The sequence below is a fragment of the Lepeophtheirus salmonis genome, chromosome 5 (genome assembly GCF_016086655.4).
Source record: "Lepeophtheirus salmonis chromosome 5, UVic_Lsal_1.4, whole genome shotgun sequence".
Lineage (NCBI taxonomy): Eukaryota > Metazoa > Arthropoda > Copepoda > Siphonostomatoida > Caligidae > Lepeophtheirus > Lepeophtheirus salmonis.
The window spans coordinates 8,974,550-8,998,988 of record NC_052135.2 but is presented as its reverse complement, the minus strand read 5'-3'; the positions used below and the strand labels follow the sequence as shown (position 1 = coordinate 8,998,988).

Here is a 24,439-nt window from a genome sequence, read left to right as displayed (position 1 = left end):
TACTACATATATATCATAGTATATAAAATGTCCTTAGGGGTGCTGAAACACACTATGAAGAAAGAAAAAGAAAAAAAAAGTCAGTCAAATGATGTACAATTTATGTTTAATTCTATGTAATACGTATTTAAAAAAATTTATATAACTTTTTTTTTTGAAGATTTAATTTATATATTTTTGTGTCAAAAAGATGAATTTTGCCTTCCTTTTCTTCATGTTACGTAAACATGATTATTGTACAATATAGTATAATATCTCTATCACTACAACATAATATTCCCTTTCTCTTATATTATGTGTTCCTTCATTTGCTCGTGCTTCTTATAGTTAGCCCTAATCTAATTCAAGAGATATTCATTTCTAATTCCACATCTCTCTTTTTATATACATTTTCTTTCTCCTCTTAATGTATGAATAAATACATAGTTAGCTCATATACATAATAATAATATTACAAAACTCCTTTTATTTTTTTCAATTTCCGCCAAAATACACTCACTATTATATATATATATATATATATATAATCCCTAATTTACTGCACCCTCTCAATATGTATGTATTTATTAATAATATCACTATACTATTAATAGTATAGTGATATTCAAATCTACATATTTTTTCTTTCTTAAAAAATATATGTGTACACATTAAAAAACTAAAGAAAGTACGAATGAGTCATGTCTTATTATTATTTAATAATCAACTTATTGATTATTTATCTCTCTCTCTCTCTCTCAATATATATATATAGGTATGTTACTCACATAGAGGGCGCTTTGACAATTCTTCCCATGGAGTGAGTGCCATTATAAGTATTGTGCCCCTCCTTATTTAGAAATTAAAACTAAAGTCCCTTTCAGTTCAGTCTGAGTCTGGTAGAGTTCTGTCCTACATATCAATTCTAAAAACTTATAAAGTTCAGTCCTGGGTAACATCACTCAACATTATTTGTTCTGAAGGACTGATCTTTAGACTGGACCAACACAACACTAGTCGTTATTATATATTGCCCATTAGATTTATTTATTTTTCTCAAAAAATGTTTATAATGTATTTTGTATTTGATTTTGTCATCTTTAAAGTTTTGAATTAACAATTTAAACTGTCATTTTCATGCCTGAAAATGGTTGTAGTTAATTAATAACTCATAACTATTCATTGAGACTATAGACAATATAATTACTATAATTTTCAATTATCTCTTTAATTACGGAGTTGTATGATACTAAAAGTAATATTAGTGATGAGTAAAATAGAATACCTTTAATACAACTAAGGTTATATATATTTAATACAATTATTTTTGTATCAAATGAATTTATATTTAAAAAAAAAATAGATTTCAACCCTCTACTTCACTGTTGAAAATTATTGAGGTAAATTAATAACTCATTACAATATAAATAAGTAAAAATATGATATGTTGTTTTATATTGCTTCATGATTAAAACTGGAATATAACAGTTTATAGGACCGGTCCTAAGAATGAACTAGACCGAACATAAAAGGAATATCGCAATGCGAACTATAATTACAGACCTCTAATTGATTGTTTTTGATTCCAAGTATCAACATACCATACTATCAAAAGAAGAAAGAACATTAAAATACGTGAAAGCTCCTTCAAATGGCTAAAAACATTTTATATCCTTCTATATATGTATTTTAATTCTTTTTCTGTCAAAATAAGGTTTTCCTTCCCCCTTATAACAAAAGTAAATAAAACATTATCTCTCAATGCTGTTATATATTTTTGTTGTTTCTTCTCTCATTGTTAAATAACTTTTTTTTTCTCCTTCTTATAAGAAAAATTTACATTTTATATCCCTTTTTTTTTTTTTTTTTTTTTTTTGACCAGCAATTGCAAAGTGTTTACTTTGTATTTACAAACACACAATAAGAAGATGAAGAAAAAGGAACAAAAACAACAAGAACAAAAAAATCATTCTTTTTATCAAACCACATCACGTTTGAAGAAAGGAAAGAAAAAAGCTTCCCACTTTTATTTAGAGATTTTTTTTATTTATAAAATAAAAAGTATGTGTTGAGGTGAGAGGAAGAAATCCAACCAGAATATCTCTTCATCATTTTTTAGAGGAAGGGAAAAAGAGAGGTCACGGAAATGTCATGCTTTGAATGATTCTCTCTTGCTCTCATGTCAAAATAATAATAATAACAATAATAAAATTGGAAAGCAGCAACCCCACATACACATAAATACTCTATAGACAAACATTTTTTTTATATACATACTCCCCCAAGGGAAATTAAATTTATTTGAAAAAGCAAGAAGAGTAACATAATGACGATAAGACATTGTTTTACCATCCTCCATATTGTTATTGTTATTAATAAAAAACTTAGTTGTAAAAGTATGAATAAGACTCATTTCACTCCTATCGACAGCTTCTTTCTTTTCAGAATCCTAAAGTGGTGGCCATTTATCCCATAAAAGTAGTTTGGTCAGGCTAATTTTCATGTCAGTATCTCCTTTATATATATATATTGGCCATAGGCGAATGAAGAGTGTTGTGTAAATCCTTATTTATTCGATTCAGTCTAGTCTAAGGATCGGGTCTATCAGTCCTTGGAAATTTTTCCCAAGAATCTCAGTAGTTTATTAAGCCAAATAATATATATAAGATATATATAAACAGCATTGCATAATTATTGCAAAATGAACATAAAATACACCCAATTACGTCATGAGGGATCGATTTTACTCTTTTCGAGGACAAATAGTGGAACTGGACTAGACCGCCTTCTTCAATCCCAAATAAAGACCAGTACTATAAAAAAATCTGCTAAATATTATTATCTTAAAAACATAAGAATTTTCTTTTTCAAATTGAAAGGTTCCGTGGCTTGAAAAGTATATGGTTAATAATGGAAAAATTTACCCCAAAAATAAGAGACATCCTCCTCAAATTGCAAAGGATAAAAATCCACCTATGTGGTCAAATTTCAAAAGTTCAGATATCACAACTCTGTTGTGATGTTCAGTTTATTGTGCACAGTTTCAAAAGAAATCTTTTATTTACTATCGAGAGTATATCCTGTAAATTTTTTTAGAGTACCATGTTGTATCTTGTCTCTCCTGAACAATTTTGAAATGTTCAGATTGAACATTTTTATCTTGAAGCAGTTTTTTTTAAAATTTGGATTCTTATAAACAAGAGACGTTTGTGGTCGAAGAATCTATTTATAACATAACATTATGAATTGAAGGAGCTTACTTAAAATCTTAATGCAAGGTCCTTTCATTTAACACATGGATTGAAAAGTGATGGGCTTCATATATAAATGGCGCTATTTTTGTTAATTCACCTCATTCTCAGTTAGTAACTCCCTTCATAAGACAGCTTAAAAAATTTCATGACAATGTGTTCCTTAGTTTGAGAGTTATTGTTCTATGTAATACGCCACTTTTGTTATTTCTAAAACAATTGGTCAGAAAAAATTGCATGTTTTAATTTTACACCCCTTCTTGAAGAAAAAATACCCTTCAAGGTAAGCAATTGCTTCAAAAGTGCTATGAGAACTCTGCTCCATAACACGAATAAAAAAAAATTATTCAAAATAGAACCCCTTTGAAAAAAAAAGAACGTATTTAAGTTGATTTCTAGAGAAGTAACATATAGCTGAATAAATTAAAAATTATGTGTATATCGTTGAGTGGCTGAGACATCGGATATGACGTTTGCGTTTCAAATATGTACGAAAAGAGTCCACTTTTAAGATTGAAATCAACGTCTCTAATAGTAGTCTTACCTACCTAAGTGAATACGATCTTATGTACGTATCATTATGTATATTTTTTTTCTTGAGGGGATCCTTCTTCGAAGGATTTTTGAATCCCTTAAGACCCCTCCTAACAAACATATAATAATAAATAAATAAAAAACTAGGGGAAAAAGCAGGTTCTTCCCCTTTTTTCTTGTTCTTTAAGTTTTTGACGCGAGGACCTCAAAATCAGTTTGTCCGTCCACAAGAAAGTTTTTGTATTCAAAAAAGTTAAAAATAAAAAAGAAAGAAAATCAATGATGGGATTAAAAATGAAAAAAAAAAAAAAAAAAAAAATAGTGATAGACAGATAGAGAAAGGGAGAAAGCAGAATGATATATATTGTATAGGCGGCAGCAGATGTTTTGTCCCTGTATACTACATATATCAAAATACGATAAAATATTGTAAAAAAAAAAATATCGTTAAACAAAAGACACTTTTTTTTTCTTCTAAGGATTAAGATTAAAAAGTTTTTTTTAAATTTTTTTTGATGAATATTATAAAAAAGATTATTTTAGTGTGTCTGTGTTAAACAAAAAAAAATGGTCACTTTTGTTTGTCTTTTTGTGTGTTTTTTTTTCTTCTTCTTTTATACGGAAAATCAATTTATTTAAAAAGATAAGTTTTCCAGCTTTCCTTTTTAAATTAATATATATATATTGTATGTATATGTAAGATAGAGTGATGTACATTCAAACAATGTAACATGATGTATTTAAATTTACTTTAGAAAGCTCTTTAGATTATAAAAATAGTATTTTAACGGACAAATGACATGTATTTAGTTTCATTGTTAAGTAATCAATGGACTGATGAAGAAAAAAAATATATATATATACTGTTTATCAACAGAGTAAGAGTTTCCAAACCTTTTAGAATGGTTCTTTTCATCAAATATAATCCAAATTGCTTTCTAACATTCATCTGCAATTATCTAAAATATTTTTAATCATAAAAATTGCATTTTTTAAACAATTATGTGTGTGTTTAAAAAAAGCTAAATGATTTTTTTTTTTTTTTCTCATTACAGCTCAACTCAACAAATGCTCATCCCTTGATCATCACAGGTTTGATTATTTTTGGAATCGACATTTTCTTATATATGATCTTTGCCAAAATTTTAGCTTTCAAAAATTGACAATTGATTACTTTATTAAAGCCGTTTCAAATGCTTGTGTGTTGTAATGATAAATAAGTCTATCCTTCTATTATTTCTAAAGCTCTGACTTAAAGGGATTCCTTGATAATCCGCGGGTAATTTTACATGCCTTTAATTTAAAATAATACAAGGTAGCGGGTTGACGTTAACAAATTAGCCATAGCAGACTCATTAAACTACAAAAGTAGTGGAATTAGCGATAACAGAACGGCCAAAGGAAATTAGTGGATTAGTTGATAGCAGATGGAAAAAAAATGAGCGGGGCCCAACTTGGATTTTATTATATAACTACGTAAAAATATAAAATTTTATTATAATTAAATTAAGATTTTTTTTTTGTAATATATGTGCAAGGCTCTTAATACATATGTAATATATCTTATTTGGGTTAATAAACCATTAGTATTTGTAAGAAAAGTTCCTAAGACCGACAGTTAAGGACCGATAAGACCAAACATAACAAAACATAACATTGGACTGGACTGAATAAATAAGGAACAACATAAACTAATCACCACTATATTTATGTCTTATATTGGACTGCAATCCATTCCTGTCTCACTTGTTGGTTCTTAAATAAGGTAAAATTGATTCTTCATTATGTCAGTGTTTTTTACTTTTTAAGTAAAAATAAAATACTATATTGCATTGTAATCAAACCGTGTATATTTTTTGCAAGATAGTTGCAATGCTCTGAATACATGTCTCACATATCTTATTTGCCTTAATAAACCATCGACATTTGTACGACAAAAACCCAAGGATTGAAGGTCTATAACAAAGGAATTGCGACTGAAACACAGCAATAATTGTGACCCATTTCAAAATAGACTCATCTATATACATTTAAAAGTTTGAAAATCAAAAGTAGGAGACAAAGAAGAGAGAGGGAAGAACAGTCAAAATGACGGGCTGTAAATATGTACATATATTGTAATACCATAACTATATTAATATTCAAAACTTTCTAATTTTCTTTATTACATACTAAACATATTATTTATTGTTATCGCATAATCATCATCCTTCATTCTCGCCTCGCCTCATCTCATCTCACCTCCCTTGATTTTAAACTCATATTTCTATGTATATATGAAGACAAAATAACAACCACGAAAAAATAGTGCTACAAAGAGACTTTTTATCTTCTTTCTCCTTTTGAATAATAATAATACATCTCTAAATACACACAACCATTTGAAAAATCATCAAATCAACTCCTGCTTTTGAACCCTTTATTTGCTAAAGGGAGAAGGAGGGGGGAGGGGGAAGAAAGGAAAAAGTAGATATGTTTGTTTGTATAGTGTAGGTAGACAGAAAGGTTGAGTGTGTTCTTTTCTTTCTTTCTTTTATAGTTATATGTATGGTAAATAATCACTTTGTCCCGAATTTGTATTTGAAATTTCAATGAACAAATAATTGTCTCTATAGAGCGTTGTCACGTGACGTCAGAATTTTGATGATTCTTGATATTCACCTAAATATAAGCTTCACTATCTGCCAAAGGTGTAGTCAAACATGTACATGATACTTTTTCGACCAAAAATATAAAACAAAATGCTGTGAAGGACAATTGACAAGGAGCTTTCGAAAAAAAAGCGGGTTTTTTTTTTTTGGGGGGGGATGAGGCTTGATCAAAAATTGAATTACTTTATTATTATAAATTTTTTTCCTTATAATGGTCCATTTTATTTGGGTGATGTTTTATTAAATTGGAGTGGTTACGTCATCGGCAAGCCATTTTTTTATGACGTAGTGGGGCTGAAGGTACTAGTTCCAATATCAGTTAATCATTGTACTGTTTTAAATGGGTCAGTAACCTGCTCCACTTTTGTACCAGTATAGAGCGCTTTCCCCTGACGTAAGGCTCTTAATAATTTTCTTTAACTATCCTCCTTTAATCACTCTAATCATAAACAATTATCGAACCTACGCATATTTATCTTTATTGAATGATTTTTCTTTAGCTACGTTGTTACAGCAAGTTTTTAAAGGGAATAATTATCTACATGCTAAAATAAAATTTGTCTTTTTTTAGCAATAAATAATTTTAAAATATAAAACAATTATTAAAGTAAGAATAAAGGGTTGGGTTACAAAAATCTGAATAGGCCAAAAAAGGCTTGTTAGAAGCAAAAAACTCTTATATTGTCATATTTTTACATAAAAATAAAGCTGCGAAGATTTAAAGTTACTTTTGTTTCTGTTGATTTAAGGTCTTTTGTGTCGTCAGAATGGGCCACAAAGTGAAATTAATTAAACAACTTTCTTTTAAAAAAATAAAAAGTACTTCTGCTACTAATATATAAACCTCATTTTCCTCTTTTAATTTGTACCCCTGCTTTTTTTTCAAATAGAAATACTATTTTTTAATTATACGTATTTTTGAAAATAAATATAATTTTTTTATTGTTATTATTAGAAAATTAAATATTCACAAGCTCCCCGCAATATTTATACATACAAGGAGAGAGAAAGGTTTGTATACTATTGAATATTATATATATATATGTACTGACGATGATGTTCTTCTACAACACACATGAATTATAATACTTTTACAACAACCAACCAACCAAGTATGTACGGGAAGGAAACATAGTAATAATAATATCAAAATGAAGAAGAAAATTAACAGAGAAAGCATTTCAAATAACAAGAATAAAAAACTTTGTAATTAAAGTCTTATATATGTGTATGAATTGGTATATATTGTACCATATAACATATGTAACAGCGTGTATTTTGTGTTCTAATTTTTGCCTTATATATTTATGCATATGTAAATATACTGTGAAGCCTCTCAATCCCTGACAGACAGACAAAAAAAATCAAATTGAATTGGTTCATAGTGGATTTACATAAAGCGGAGAAAATAAATTTTTGATCCTTGACAATGAAAAGAACCGTCTATAATTTGAATGCTAGATAGTTTTTAACGGTGCTTGGGCATAACATATGACAAGATTTTTGGGTCGAAATGAGCCATTTTAAGCCTATTACATCGTACCAAATATCATTCCGTGAGTCAGCTTTTTACTTATGTTAGTATTTGATATATTACTAAGAAAAAAAATATCATACCTTTTGTTTGTTTTTAATCATTTAAGGGGTCCAAAAAGTGCTTAATGATTTGTAATTTCCCTGTTTTATCAAAGATAATGTTCTTTCATTTTGTTTAACAACTATCACTTCCACTAGAATTACTTTTTGTCATATTACTTCTCTTTATGATTTTAATATAAAAGTGAGATACCGCTTGAGCAGATCTTAGATGGACAATCCCATAGCCTTAAAAATAACCTGAAAGTTAGAATGGGAAAAACATCGAACGAAGAATTTTTAGGAGGATATTTCGAAACAAAAAAATAAAATTATGGAGCAAAGAAAATTCAGAAACAAAGAAATCTGAGGGTTGGATACAGTATGTTGAGGGTGTGTTTTTTGGGTCAGGGGAAAGAACGACTTCATTGGATCGAAACCTTGGTGGACAACAAATGTTATGTCGGTCCTTATTTATTCAGACAAGTCTAGTCTTAGGACCGGTCCTATGAGTTATTACATCTTACTTATGAGTTCTATGAGTTACAACAATACCCCAAAATATACGGTTAAGCCAACAAAGGAGTAGCTCAACAAGAAGGCCATTAAGGTCATGGAGTGGCCTAGCCAGTTGTCTCCAGACCTCAATTCCATAGAAAATCGTTATCAGTTGGCAAACTTAGGAAATCGGTAGGAGATCAAATAATTATTTCTAGTGTTGCGTTAGTACTTATTTAGGAATGAACATTGCGTCTAATTAAGTATCGGCCTGGTCCAGTATAGTCAGTATTTGATGACGTTACTCAATAATATTTCTTAGTTTTATAATGGTTCTAGTAGTACTGGTAGTCCCAAGATCCGACAGTTTTAAATACCGGTCCTCCTAATACTGTACTTGACCGAATACATAATGACTAATGCAACAATACTTATTTAATCTAATATTCATAAGGTTGTCATGTTGAATACTAATGATATATCTGCCTTAGAGGGATAACCATATCCTATTTGGACATTTTAAAATTGATAGACGGTCCCCGTTACATTTTAAATGAATCATGTATAACCAATAAATTCAAGTAGGACATTGGTAGTATAATTGATATACCGTATTTACACCCCACCTTTACCTCTTCTGTTCATACGTTCTTCACGTCTAAGTAGCTATATACTTGTCTACATTTAAGTTATACACAATATATCAGTATGTACATATTTTATGTAGAACTGTTCTTCCAATTAAGAAATTTTTCTGATTTTTTTCATCATATGTAGGTATACATATATATATACATATTTGATTTAAATTACATCTTTGATGTGATATAATCAATTTTTTTGTTTCAATCTCTCATTTTATATATAACTATATATATATATATATAGTTATATGATTAATGTAAACAAGATTTTTTTCACATCATTTTGAAACTATGTATATACATATATTAGTTAAATGAATTATTTAAATATATACAAAAAAAAAAAAAAGCAAAACTTTAATATATGACAACATCACATAAAAGATTAAAAAATTGTGCTTTTTAAGATTAATGAAATAAAAGACATTATGAAGAAAAAATACAGATTGAAATAAATGTATAAATAAGAAAGAGCACATTGGCATTTCATCTCTCACCTTAAGGAGCTTTCTAAAATAAGGACTACAGGCGGAGAGAACGACTTTATGAGCATTGAACTGCTGAGAATTACAGGCCAGAGTCACGTCTACAAAGTCCTCTTCCTCTTTTAAATCACGAAAAGAGTTCACGAGGCTTTGAGGATACTGATCCCATTTGAGTCGAAGTTTCCCTCCTTCTCCGGGGTTTCGTTGTTGTTGTCGAGGTGGATCTGTGAGGAACTGAGAAGGATGGAGGAGGAGCGTGAGTGATTGGGAGAGTCTTCGTGGATAGGTGAGGAAATGGAGCCCATGATAGATGTTAGGGCTAGAAGAGCGTCTGGGAATACTCCTGAACGCTTCTTCGTAGATGTGAATGTTTCTTTCTTTAATTACTAGCCGTGAGAAGAAGAAGGGAGAAGGAATCAATCATAAAAAAGTTTCTTTACTCTTGTTTTTTGCAAATTCCTCTTTTTTTAGTATGATTCTTGATTCTTCTTTGCCCCTAAATGCAAAAAAAAAAAAATAATAATTAAGTATTAATGAATATTATGATTAGAAATACATAAAATTATTATAATTTTTCAATCATTAATATATTCTTTTTTTTTTCTGCAATGTTTGCATAGCATCATGCTTTTATCCATCAACAAATTAATTAACTGCTTCTTAAAAGCAAGCATTATTGATGAAGGAAATGAAGAATATTAAAGTATACGAAAATTATTTAGAAATTCTTCAAATTATCCTATTGGTACATCGTAAAAAAAAAAGAAGAAATACACCCATAGTAGTGTCCTTTCAGTACGAGTATTTGACTCAAACTGACAAGGGGAAAATTGCACAGACATTATTATTATTATTATTACACACTTGTTACCATAAAAGAAGAAGAAGAAAGGGGGTATCCTCGTTACGCGTATGTAAGGATAACACACACAAAAAAAGCTCTTACATACTACGTACTACCGTACGTAGTATGTAGAGGATCGTAATAGCAATAATATAAATTGTAGGGGAGTGTGAGGGAGGGAGGGAGGGAAATTCACTTGTTGCTTCAGTTTCCTCTTTTTGTCGCAAAGAGATCTTACGACTAGTACATACATACACATACATTTATTTCTCTGTTTCTCTCTCGTTGTTACTTTTATATATATATATGAAACCATGAAGTGCTTTCATTTGCTTTACTTACTTGCTTCACTTGAGCAAGTAAGTACAACATACCCCCCTTTTTTCGTCTAGTTTCTCTCAACAAAACGTCTATGTAATGGAGACAAGGGAATTCCCCTTCTTTCTTTTGAAACGTGGGTTCACGTATAAATATCCCCAGTCTACAGACGACACTTCCTTAACAATAGCCTACTTTGAGGGATGCTCTATGAAAGAGGTGAATAAGAAAGACAAGGCAGGGCAATTATTTTTTTGACATCAAAATTACGGGAGCGAAATCCACAAAACTAAACTTCATGATGGGTTGTTACAGTATCAGAACCATCCACACTATTCAAATTTTCAGCCGCCTTTTTTGCGTTTTACCCTTGTTCGATAAAAACCTGTTAAATATTGAGTATTTTCTCTTTGGTGTTATCCATCTTTGACAATTGCACAGACAAACATGAGTGAAACAATCACAAACTCTTTTCAAAAAAAAATTAGTACTAAAGTTAATCTTTATAATACCATCTAGCATACACCGAGCCGTGACTACAATTTTTCATCGTGTGTGAGGGGAGGGCTTTTTGATAATATTGAGAGAATGTTTTTGGTGGTTTTTTTATAAATGCCAAATAACCATTTTTTAGAAGAGATATACAAAAATAATTTTTGGGAAAAGATTATGAAGATGTTTCATTTTTTTATAAATATAAATTCATCCCCGAACATAGAACGGAGGCAATGACCCATTGGCCCACATGGTTCCTGTGCCACGGACAAGCCAAAAAAAATACAGACTAGAAACGTTTTTTTGTTCCTCAAATGAGCAAAACAAAATTAGAGAAGTGATTATGAGAAACAGAAGCGAGGCAATTATGAACTTTGTCTATTGAAACCTATGTATACAAATGATGAGAGTGGTGTAATTCTACACTTCACTCCAAAGACTCCCCCTCATGCAATTAAAGTAGGTAGCTAACATATTAGCCTGTAAGTAGTGTGCAATCAGAGTAACCGAAAAATAAGTATAGGAAAAGAATAAACCGCGGACTTTTGTCTCTTTGTTCTCGGATATCTAATTGATTTATTAGGTGAATTAATACAAAACAATGACCTTACAACCTCTACATATGTTCTCTCTCCTCACTTCATCATTGTTTGTTATTTCTACTATTATTATTGTCAAAAGGACATTACTTTTATGTACAGAGACATCATGAGCAATGTTTAATTTGTCTAGATACGTAATATATAAATAAACGAGTTATACCTTTTGGCTAAATAAAAAAAAAACATTCACGGAACATATTGAGAGAAGCGTGTACATACATATTTTATTATTATTTGACTCAGTCAGAAGAGGATTTAAACCTGTCACGATAAATTGCTAAAAATACATACAGTATTAAATTTCTTTATATATATACATAAAGGAAAAATTATCATTCCCTTTTTGATTAGCCATGACTTCAATATGTACAATAGGGTGGTTTGTTTTTCAACTTTTTTCGAATTTTGATTATGGGTATTCCGAAAAAGTTGTGATATTATAAGAAAATAACAATACAAAATTTTATTGACCTACGAGAAAATCTAAATTACGTCTCACATCCCGTTACAAGTTTGAAAGAAGTCAATAGTTATTTATACCCTCAATAAAGATTAAAATACAGCATAAACCCTTATTTAGCATTTATTAATGGTGATAGATATTATTCTAGCTTATAAAAAGTATTACTGATTTTTTTTTTTTTTTCGAAATCTATCCTATGGAGCAAAAATAAAGAATATCATAAGAAGATTTTGATCTTTCTCAAAATGTAGAAAAATAATGCGGCTATTCGCGGATCATCAAATTTTTCAAACTTCTTTCTTTTCTTTTGTTGCATAAGGGCAATATTAGAAGAAGAAAAAAACTTTACAAGCACTTTTCATGGGTAAGAAAAATTTATATCCATTTATTTATTCAAAATCTAAAAATGTTTTTTGTATCTATATTTACTAAATAAAGAGTTTTTGCTTTTGTCATAAATTGATTGAGATGTGCCATCTAATGTTTACCTTGTAGGAAAATGAAATTTTGCATATGTAATTCTCATACTAAATCACTTTTTCCATAAACAACACTACCCATAATAGACATTAGAAAAAAGTTATAAAACGAACCGTCCTAATGTATCAATGAAGAATCGATCCAACCTGTTTAAAGGTATAATTTGATAGTCATATTGTAGGTCCCCACTTTATTTAATTGAAGTTGCAGTGTAAATTTTCTAATTAGCAAAAAAAAAAAAATTGGGAGTAAAAAAAAGTCGTTTAATTGATTTTATGTATAATACATTATGTACTATAATAAGTTGTACATAGGTTTATAAACTAACAAGAGAAAATATCCTGTGACGTCATGACCAGGATATGTGTGTACGAGAAGATGAAGGAAAATATAAGAATTCAAGGTTATAAATAAGAATAATATTATTTGAAAATAACTTTATATTATATAGTACATAGGATTTTCTTATTATCGTTTTCTTATTTTTATGCTTCAAAATGTTATCATTATTCTATATCAATCCACAAAGAAGAATCGAGATAGCTTATAGACAACAACAACAACTTTGGGCCTTCTTCAAGTTGACCTTGAGAGAAATTAACGGAAAAATATTAGTTATACCTATTAGTGTGTATGTTAACTACATCATATAAATGTACAGTACCTATGTGCGTAGTGTTGGGGCTGTGAGAGAGAGAGCGAGATGAGGGGTCAGTTCTTTACACAAATGGCTGCTGACCTTTAGGTTAGGACATACCTATGATGTAAATAGATAAAACGACATGATTTTCCTGTCAGAAACCTCCTCACTTGGAGTATTGTATTTTATACCTATGGCGTATACCCATTCACTTATTTATTTTTTGTGTAACGTTGCCTCTTGCATACCTGGGATACTCTACGCATAATGGATCAAAACACACTAACAAGCCTAGCTACATTCATGTCCTTATTTGCATATCCTTTGTTGTGTACAAATTGTTGCTTGTATAGAGGGATTGTACAAGTGGTAAATTTCTACGATACATTATGTTTTTTTTTAAATTACTAAAAATAATAAAACTACATATTCGTGATTTATTTTGTACTGTAAAGGGTTCGGTTCGAAAATCCAAGACGGTTATGAGACCCTATGGACTCATTCAGTCCAACTTTGGTAAGAACTGGTCTCATAGTAAAATATTGTCTACAAAAAAAATGCTCTTTATTCGGCCCATAGATTGCTTGAGGACATTGATATTGCATAAGTGCTTAGTGCTGGGGTGTCCTCATATATATATATTTTTTTTTTTTTTTTGGGGAGGGGTTAGAAAAAAAATAATAACAAATTAAATTTTTGAAAAGAAATTGAAACATCAACAGCTGGTCACAATTTTTTTTCTAAATCTGCAGCTGTTTTCCACAAATTATTTTTGTGGAAAAAAATTTCAAAAATTAAATTTCAAATGGTAAATTTTGGAAAATATTTTTTTAAATTTTTAGCTATTTAAAGATTTTTTTTTTGGGGGGGACTATTGTCCGTCCAGCCCACTCTCTATAGACCCCCCTGAATTTTTAAGCTACTTTTTTTATTTCCAATACAATGGATCAAAAACAATTTTGTTCTTTAATTTTACACCGCTTCTTTATGGGAATAAATACGGACCAAGCTAAGCAATGGCTTAAAAAGTATTTGTTATGAGGACTCCGCTCTATAAAGCGAATAAAAAAATAATAACAGTTTAAAAAAAGGCCAATTTTTAACGGCAAAAAGTGTTTTTTCTTTTTAAGCCGGGACTTTTTAGCCATACGTTAATTAGTCATTTTCATTAATTAGTATTGAAAATAATTGCAGTATCCTTATGAGAAGTAGGATCTTAAAATAATTATTCTTTCTATTTATGATTTGCAACTTGTACAAACTGCTTATTCACGTTACAACTGTTACACGACTTATATGAAGTACTTGAAGATTAAGAAATGTCCACTTTCTTTGTGTTGTTAGTATGTTTTATAAAATACATACATAATTATGAATATACATACATATATTCAAATTTTAAAAGTAGGTAAATACATAGAGTTCTTGCGCATCTCTGAATTGACCCATGGAATGTACTTCTTAAATGAATGTACATTAGGGTGGTTTGTTTTTCAACTTTTTTAGAATTTCATAACGGCTAGTTCGGAAACGTTGCTATATGGTAAGGAAATAACCTAAATAAAATTTAATTTCCTTACGATGTCATCTAAATTAGATCTCGCATTTCGTTCAACGTTTAAAGGGAGATAAAAGTTATTTATTTCGTGAATAAAGATCAAAATGCGGGAGTAATCATTACTTTGCAATTTTCAAGTATAATAGGCATTATTCTATCCTATAATAAGTATTAATAAATATTTTTCTAAAGCTATCCTATGCTTGGAAAAAAGTGAATAACATAATAATGTCAAAAAATGATGCGTGCTATACGCGGATCATTTAACAACTATTTCTATTTTTTTACTCCCTAAGACAATTAAAAAAAAGCTTTTATAAATATATTTTGTAGGCTATGCAAAACAACTACAAATGTCTTTTGAATATCTATATTTACTCAAAAGAGAGATTATGTCTTTTTTTCCTAATTTGATTGAGAGTTTAAAAACGAACCGCCCTATCGTATATAAAGTATATATCTACTACATAACATTTTGGAATGTTTACATACATTCATACAAATGTGTTTTTGTTCCATCTTTCTGTTTTTGGCAAAGGAGAACAGAGAAGTAACTGAAACAATGTATGAATAATTATATCCTTCTTTAATTAATTAGAAGGCAAGGGCAGTAGTCCTGCTCAAAGGGTGAATTCCTCTCATACTCAAAAACGAATAATGAGTGTACTTGAGAGCAGAGGAGAAAATATTCGTTTCAGTGAGGGGGGTCAAGTATCGATATTATATATGAATGTACTATTCATTTCAATATCTACATACCTACATATTAATTAATTTTAATATATGTAGAATATGTTATATTTCTAAGGCAATAAGTCAGTCATGAGTGACGACGGAAACACAACACTTTGTAAGAAAGAGAAATAAAACAGGTTCTATACCCCCCCTCCTCCTTTAATATCGTATAAATGACAGATCAGTGACAAGGAAAAGAGCTTCTTTATCTAACTAGGCCTATTAGCGCTCTCACAATATCAATATTTTTGTACTGGTTCCGCTACAAAAATTGATATCCGTTTTTAAATACTTTTTGACAAAAGTTAATTCAACGAAAATATAGCAATAGACAATGCACATTCCTTTAAAGGGACGACCTGATAGATGAAAGCTGGCTAACTCATTTAATGACATTATTTTGTTATTTAAAAAAGACATTTTTGTTTGGGGTATCTCATAAATTTAGGGATTCAAGGATGGAGATGCCAATATTCTCTGCGGACTATCAGCACTGAAAGGAGATTGCACACGCGTTGCCTTTTTAATTTTTTCTTACATTTTTATACTTATAGACATGGGATGCAAACAAAACTTTTTTTTGTTTCAGCTGTGGCTTGGTTTTACAATGAATTATCCTAAAAATAACAGGATAAAATCGTAATTAAAAACTTATGCAAGTTTTGGGTCTCAACTCTGTACGTCAGAGTTAATTTCAGTTTCTTTCGTCATATTTAGTTTAATCTTTATTTCGATAAAAAAAAAAAGAAATTTTTTAATAAAATGTGTTGTTTCGTCTTTCTTTCGGTATATGCATGCAAAAACATTCTTAGACAAATACGTTTCGTTTAGTCATAGATGACAAAAGGAACAGTAGTGTACGTCACGTTTGAGTTAATACTTCCATGACGTAATGCTGCAATTAGTACCAAAGTTCCAATATCAATTTAGTAAACATACTCTTGGATGTACTAGGATAATTTCTTAATGTGTCCTCTATCCAATCAAAACCTTACATAAGCTCAAATTTTAAACACAAAGAGGTAGTTGAATTTTCTTTAAAAAAATTCAAATGACTCCCTGCCATCAATTTTTTGTGATATAAATACTTTAATATGTTTTCGTTTAAAACTCTACTCTCTTGCTAATTGTGAATATATATTACGATTCCATCAAATAATTAAGTACTTTTGTTCTTTTTCGTCTTGTGAGATTGATGATGGGAGGAATTATAATAGAGCGTAGGTGTGAAAGAAGGTATTGAAATATTTTATTATTTAGGCACTTATTATTGCTAGTACTATAAAGACTCACATTTTTGCTTTTGCAAATTCTTTTTTGACTCTGTTATGTATGTAGTCTAAATAATCAGGGGAAAAAAGTTAATACTTAACACTACTTAAGACTTGGAAAAATTAAATTGTTTAATAATCTTACCTTGTATTTTGATACTTTATTATACAAAAATAACTACGCTCCGATTATTATTACGTCTCCCCCCCCCCTTCTGTGTTCATACTGCAATACACAGTGCTTGTTTTTAATGTTTATTAATGATTGGAGAATTATTTAGAGAGAGAAAGAGAGGCACAATTACAATTCAAGTTGCAATTAAGAAAGAATTTTTATGCGAAAATAAGTTCCCGTTTGCTTTAGTTGTTGTTTTTATTAGCATTAATTAATTAATTGATTGATTTGTAGGTTATTCATCACTTCATTTTGTAATATGTTATACGTACAGCTCTGTAGGTTTAAAGACAGAATTTAACATCTACAAATCCCAAAATTCATGATAAAAGGTAGATTTACTTGATATTTGAAGGGATAAATTTGAAGTATTATCCTGTGTTAACGTCTCATTCTTGGAATAAACATTGAAGGCAAATGTTATGGGGGATTTTGAAATCAAATATATTTTTAAAAGACAAATTTCCTAATATTTCACTTTCTGTCTAGTTTGGAGATGTTAAAAAAAATTGATATTTTATGCAGGGAACACTCAGATAATTTCAATTCCAGAACCAACTAATCTAAATTCTTGTAAATCATTTTGTTTCCTTGTTTCTATTTGGACAAACCGGTATTTTAGAGGGGCTTCCTTTGAACTTAAGTCAATGAAATATATGAATAGTACTTTTTATGGATATTTATTTCGAAAAATATCGTATTTAAAGTTATTAAATTCTTGATCTATTATAAACTCCCATCCCCAACAACCTTGACTTATTTTGAAACAAAATTACCTCCATACTAGTAAAGGCAAAATTTGACAAGCTCTGTTGTCTAGTTGCTAATTTTAACGACCGTTGATCCCTGCATATACGAGTAAAGAAAGAATGGTCACAAGCGCTTGACATTTTCAATATCTATACTTAATTTTTAAATAAATGAAATAAAATAAGCCAGTTTCTTGGCAATAAATTAAAGCTTTTTTAATTAGTCAATCTTTTTTTTAACACTATTTACTCTTTTTATATTTCTCCCCTAATTATATTTTAATTAAAAAGTAAATTTGGCAGATTATTTTTCTATGTCTCTCTCTCTTCAAGGAGGGGGGAGTTAGGTTTATAGATATATAAGTGAATACCTAACTATCTAAATAATTAGAGTCCTATTTACATATATTTTGTAAAAAGGGAGTTCAAGTAAACACTCGTTGTGTTTTTTCATATATATATATTTTTTTATAAAAAAATAAAATAATAATGAGTCATATCCGCAAATAAAAAAGAAGGGGTCAGTCCTTTTTCTATTTCAATATATTCATTCATGGAAGGAACACTCTCAAAAAACGAAAGGAATAGGATACAAACGCATCTGCCCCGGTTTTATATAAATATATATTTATATACAAAATATATTTACAACAAACATTTATTCAAAATAAAATTCGTCAAAACCAAAGACTCACTTTTTTATCCCCCTTTTCTCTTTTTCTCGTTGAAAGAGACTTATTTTCTTTAACATTTATATGTACATATAATAGAATTAGAAATTCGTCAAATATAAATACAACAAAAAAACCTCCAATATATATATATCCCCGATTCCCATCTGCAGTAAGTGTGTGTGTGTGTGTCTGTCCATAATCACGCATCAAATTTGAATAATCAATACCCAAATTTTTATAATGATTTTTTTTTTTTTTCCTTTTTAATTTCTTTTCTTTTGAAAATGGATTTGTGATGATGATGATATCGTTATTTATCTGAGGGAGAGAGAAAGAAAGAGAGTTTGTTTCCCCCTTGGTATATATATATATTTATTTTTTTACACTCATATGTATAAATGAAATTTATTTAAAATATGAATGAGGAAGTGGATCTCCTCGTCCTGAGTAAGTGCTTTCTAAAAAACAGTGGAAAGATTTCTTCTTTTCTACTTTTTTTTTTGGTAATATTTTTAATTTATGTTTTATTCCTTTAGCTGCCTCCTATTTAACCCCTTCCTTTCCAATGTTTGTCTAAAGATTTTCCTTCCTTGATTAAGAAGAAAAAGAAGAAGAAATATTCTTCTTCTGATATTATTTTCTTCTTTATGTCTTGAATTAAATAAATTATTCCTTGTGTGTATATGTATAAAAAGGTAAAATATGTATAAATATATAGGTACAGAAATTATAACACATAACTTTCATTTCGGAAATTACAATATATATTTTTTTTTAGAGTTTCGTTCCGTTTTTTTTTTTTTAAGGAGTACAGTAAAAATAATAAGATTTATGGCTGTAAACAAGAGAAATATACATACACAATAATATATGTTGTTAAAAATATACATTTTTGACACTAAGAACTATTGTTATATAGTAATAATAACAAATATAGTAGGCTGAGAGTAATTTATGCAAAATTTATATTTTATATATATATAAAAATTAATTTAATTTCCTTTAAATCATATTTATTTCTGTTAAAAAAAAAAAATAGAAAAAAAAGGAATCAAATGGAGAAAAACGTTTTTTTCCCTCTCCCCTACCAAACAAAGTACATTATGTAATAATTTGGGAGCCTTTGACAACTATAATTTGATATGATGCTTTTTATAGAAAGTTAAGCTCAAATTTTCTTTCAATCGACTACTTTCTTAATAATGTTGCTCCATTTAAGAATGTGTATTTCTTAATTATCTTAAATAAAAGTTAGTTTTTTCTCTACGCCATCTACTAATTATAATGATCATAAAGTATTCGTTGAGTGATGGATTTGATCAATTCTATGCAACCATTATTTAGCAATAAGTTGAATGTTATTTGTACTATTTGTTCGCCAATATGTTGTTAGTCTGTACCTTGTAGTTTTTTGCTAAAGGTATGAGTTATGCTAGTATTCAAATATCAATAAGCTATGTTTCAAAAGCTATGTATACGTTAGCCAAATACACACCAGTGGTGAGCATTAAAATGTTTGTTTGTATGGGAAATATTGTGTTATCGACTAATTATTTGCAGTTTGCTGTATATATTCAATAATTTGATAGCACTTCACAATTTTAAACTTATGCTTTAAGTGAATTTAATTTTTGAAATTTGGTATTTCGAAATGCAAATAAATACAGGATTTATGTACATAACTCAGGGAAATACTCCATTTGAGTACTGATTCGACCATTCCAGATTTGTAACTTTGGTTTTCAAAACTTTTTTAGTAACGGAATCTACTATACCATCAAAAATATAATGTTACTAAGTTACAAAGGCAGTATATGACTATTCCAATTATTACAAGTGTTTCAGGTTATTTCCCTATAAATTCAATAATTTGACAATATTACACAATACTAAATGTATGGCCCAGCAAACAGTTCCCTGTTAATACCAAGTTATATGCAAGTAGAGAGCCGAACAATGTCTAAGACAGTGTAACTAAGTAATTAATTTATTCTTATTCTGCAAAAAAATTAAATAAAAAATATGTTCGATTTTCAATTCTCAGCATTTGAACGCTAATATACATATATTTATTAGTTTTCTGTTTGGCGTGTTTTAACACAAGCAAATTGAATATCAATGCTTGGCAATATGCTATCTTTGAACATTGTAGGTTATAACACATAGATCACAATTACACCCCTTGAGTAGCAAATGATGTAGATTAGATCAGTTCTGGTTTGCTATATCAAAGACATTTCAAGATATTTGAATTGTAGTAAAATCCCATCTGTAAAAAAATATGTTTGTTGGTCAAGGAGACCATTTTTTTATATAAATATGTTCGGATCGAACTAGCCAGATACTGAATATGAATATTAGAATATGGATTTATCAAAACTGAAAAAATATAAGTACCTTTATTAAGAGGTTGACTCACAGAGATATTTTAAAGATTATAGTTTGGTGACAATTTATTAAAACATCAAGAATATTTATGAAGATACCCCACATTATAAAAGTATGGGGTTTCTAGTCTTATCATTGCTATGTTCATACAGTTACTACTAATCATAATGGTATACCATTTCGAGTGAAAAAAAAAAGAGTTAATTCAAAACGAGAGAGGATGGAGGGGGGAGCTTTTAATTTAAATTTAAAAATGAATTATCCCTTTCTCTGTGTTTTTTTTGTTTTTTTTGAGCATACATATATATAAATCCGCATTATATTCGTGTATAATACAGGCTATTATTATTATTATAGCGATAGCTATAAATATAATAATATACATACATGTATTTATCCATATAAAAAATAGCATCTTTTTTTGACAAAAAAATTAATGAATTCTTTTTTTAATTCGTTATAAAAAGGTTTACGTTATGGCGTCTACAATCAATACGAATACTATCAATTTCAAAATAATAGTAGAATGATCCCTTTGATCTCTGGCTTTCACTTTAACTCTCTCTCTCTCTCTTTATTCACATATTTAATCATGTATCATATTGGGTAGAGATCATCCTTGATGTTATAATAATCTATAGATGGTATGGTTCAATATTTTTGTTGCAAAAGGGAAAATATTGAAAGTATAATCAGGAACTTCCGCAATCATCAATCACTTGACTCTACGTACAGTAATGTGCATTTAGCAATTTCCCCCATAAAACATTATAAGTGTAGCAACACGGGAAAGGAAATAATCTAGCCTTGATTTTGTAAAAGACATATTTACAATGTACAATAATTATTACACACATTCAAAAATATGAATTGAATAGTTTTTACCGCAAACTCTAATCCCATTTGTACTCCATTCCTATCTCATTCCAATTGGGAATTAGAATTAGCTAATTTTGACTAACCTTACTTTTAGACTATAATCACATTATATAGATGATAAAGTTAAGTTTGAAAGTATATTTTAAGGTGTAGTAGCACATAGAATTTTGATTTCTAAAGAGTTAAGAGATTAGCTAAAATAAATCCTTATACTCTGAGGGATTATATATTTACGAGATGTCAATATGTCAATGAAATTGCAACGACATTTTAATTAAAAACTACAAAAAAAAAAAGAAGTTATTTTTGTTCGGAAAAAGTTCGAACATCCGTCTAAGCGTTTATACATTCTATCAATGTGTGCCAAAATTAAACAGTTAATACAAAAGGATCCAGGGATCACACATTTGTCGAAAAGAAAGGGGTTTGAAGTGAAAGATACCCCTAAGAACAATAGCAACCAGGATAGTGGATAATACGTTTATATGGTAGATATATCGGTGCAAAGATACGGAAGTACGTACATGGTGTAGTTGGAGTAATGGGAAGAATAAAAAAATAAAGGGGAGACTCCGTGAAAGCGGTGGAGAAACTTTATTAGTAATAAAAAAAGTTACTCATTTTAAATTCAATTGTTAATTTGTCAAATCTCCCTCTATTTAATTAAAGGTAGGACAATATATGTACTAGTTATATGAAGGCAATTGTTAAATATGAATTGTTTAAAACTTTATTTTTGGAGTGGGGTTGTAACCTATTTTTTTTTTTTTTTATATTTTTTTACATAGAGTTTTTATTTTCAAATATTTAATTAAGGACTGTTTTGTGTAACTTTGACTTCATTTCCTTTTTAATTGTCAGGCTTGTGTTACAGCAACTTACCTTATGACTTGTAGGGGTCGGTAGGTACTTTGAACAAATTTAAAAGTCCATAGAAGAAGAAATGGATTTGATGGGTAAGTAAGTAAATTAGTGCACTGCCTTCTTCAAGTGTGTGTGTCTTTATTAAGATTCTAGTTTCTTCATGTTGTTGTTGTTGTTGTTCTAAGAAGAAGAAGAATCACAAGGAAGAAGGGAGCTTTTTTTTTTTTTTTTTTTTTGACTCAACTGCCTCTTTTTCCCTTTAATGAGACTTTACTTGGTGCTTACTACTGCTACTTTATGAGGTTTTTTCTTCTTGAATATGAAGAGGTGAATTGAGGGTATTTTTTTTTTCTCTTTACATGTTTTTTTTTTTTTTTTTTTTATGTGTGTGTATTATTTTTATTTTTGTGTTGTTGTTGTTGAACGGAGAAGGAATTTTTTCCGCGCATCTTCCTTACTGATATATAGGTGCGCCGAATTGCGATTTTTGCTAGAGGACCCGTTTACGCGCAAAAAGACTGATACTTGCGTGCGATTTACAGAAAAAAAATCTCTCTCTTTCTTTTTCCCTTTCTTTCTCTTTTATTTATTTCTCTCTAATTTTTTGTTTTTTCTTACTTTTTGTATTGTTTGTTTATTTATTTGTTACTTGACTCTTATTTTATTTCAATATATAGATATATATATTTAAATATATAAATCAAAACCCCTACGTCAATATTCCCGCAATTCAATCCTCATGAAAGTGTATTTTCATTTTTTGGGGGACACTTAGTCAAATATATTAATTAAAAGATAGTAAAGCACAACTTCTTACCTTTCAAATCTCCTCCTCTGATGATGTTTCCACCTCTTTCATTCTCTCCAAATGATTAATAAAATAATCATCCATTCTAAACAAAATCTTGACTGAGAATAACTTCAAACACTCAAAATGTTTATTACAATACTTAATTCTTTTGAAAAAAACGTCAAACACTTTATATTGTAGAAGAAGAAGAAGAACGAACGAATAAATAAATGACGACGAGTTGCTGTTAAATCATAGCAGTCTACTAACTGAAGGTGTATGAGTCCTACGAAAGAACCTGATACAATAAATAATTCTAATAAAAAATCGGGAATTTTTCCACAAGCAGGAGAACCAGGAGATATTGTACTAGAAGTAGAAGTGTAGTAGAAGAAATTGTAGTTAGCAGCGCGGTCAGGGCGAGCCTTAAAAGAGAGCACGCTTTCAATTCTACTACATATTATATTTATGTATTAATACTACTACTATAATAATGTTATAACATCTATTATCTATGTATATGTATTTTGACAAATTTATTAAATACATACCTAATCTATTTCATTTCTCAATAGAGGAAGGTGACAAATAATTAATATATATTTATATATAACTATTAGCGGATTTTGAATGGAAAATTGACCCGTACAAAATATTTAATAACATGAATTATGAATTTACCAATATCCACCTATATAGAATCATGTTGTTGCTTGAGGGAGGTCCAAGGAAAAAGGATTCTTCAAGCATTCCTTTTTCACTTTTAATGAAAGAAGAAGAAGAAGCGACGAAGCCCCCTTTTTTCGTACTTAACGAAAGAAAGGGGGCCTTAAAAGTTTTTAAACCGTCTAACAACGTTTGCCACTCGGTTTGTTCTTTTTTTTCTGTACTTATTCT

General features: G+C 29.2%; 1 protein-coding gene across 6 annotated transcripts in view; it reads right to left on the bottom strand.

Moving 5' to 3' along the window:
• LOC121117055 (uncharacterized) overlaps positions 1-23,914 on the bottom strand; it is a 38,964-nt gene extending 15,050 nt beyond the window's left edge. Inside the window, exons 1-3 of one of the 6 annotated variants that reach the window (XM_071888218.1) lie at positions 23,570-23,913; positions 13,484-13,576; positions 9,630-10,113 (exon numbers count right to left, since the gene is read on the bottom strand). The gene's annotated coding sequence lies outside the window, so the exon portion shown is untranslated. Of the gene's footprint in view, positions 1-9,629; positions 10,114-13,483; positions 13,577-22,770; positions 23,093-23,569 lie in introns of those variants that run through there. The other 5 variants (XM_071888215.1, XM_071888216.1, XM_040711354.2 and 2 more) reach the window with 5 other exon arrangements.
• Between the last annotated feature and the right edge of the window lie 525 nt (positions 23,915-24,439).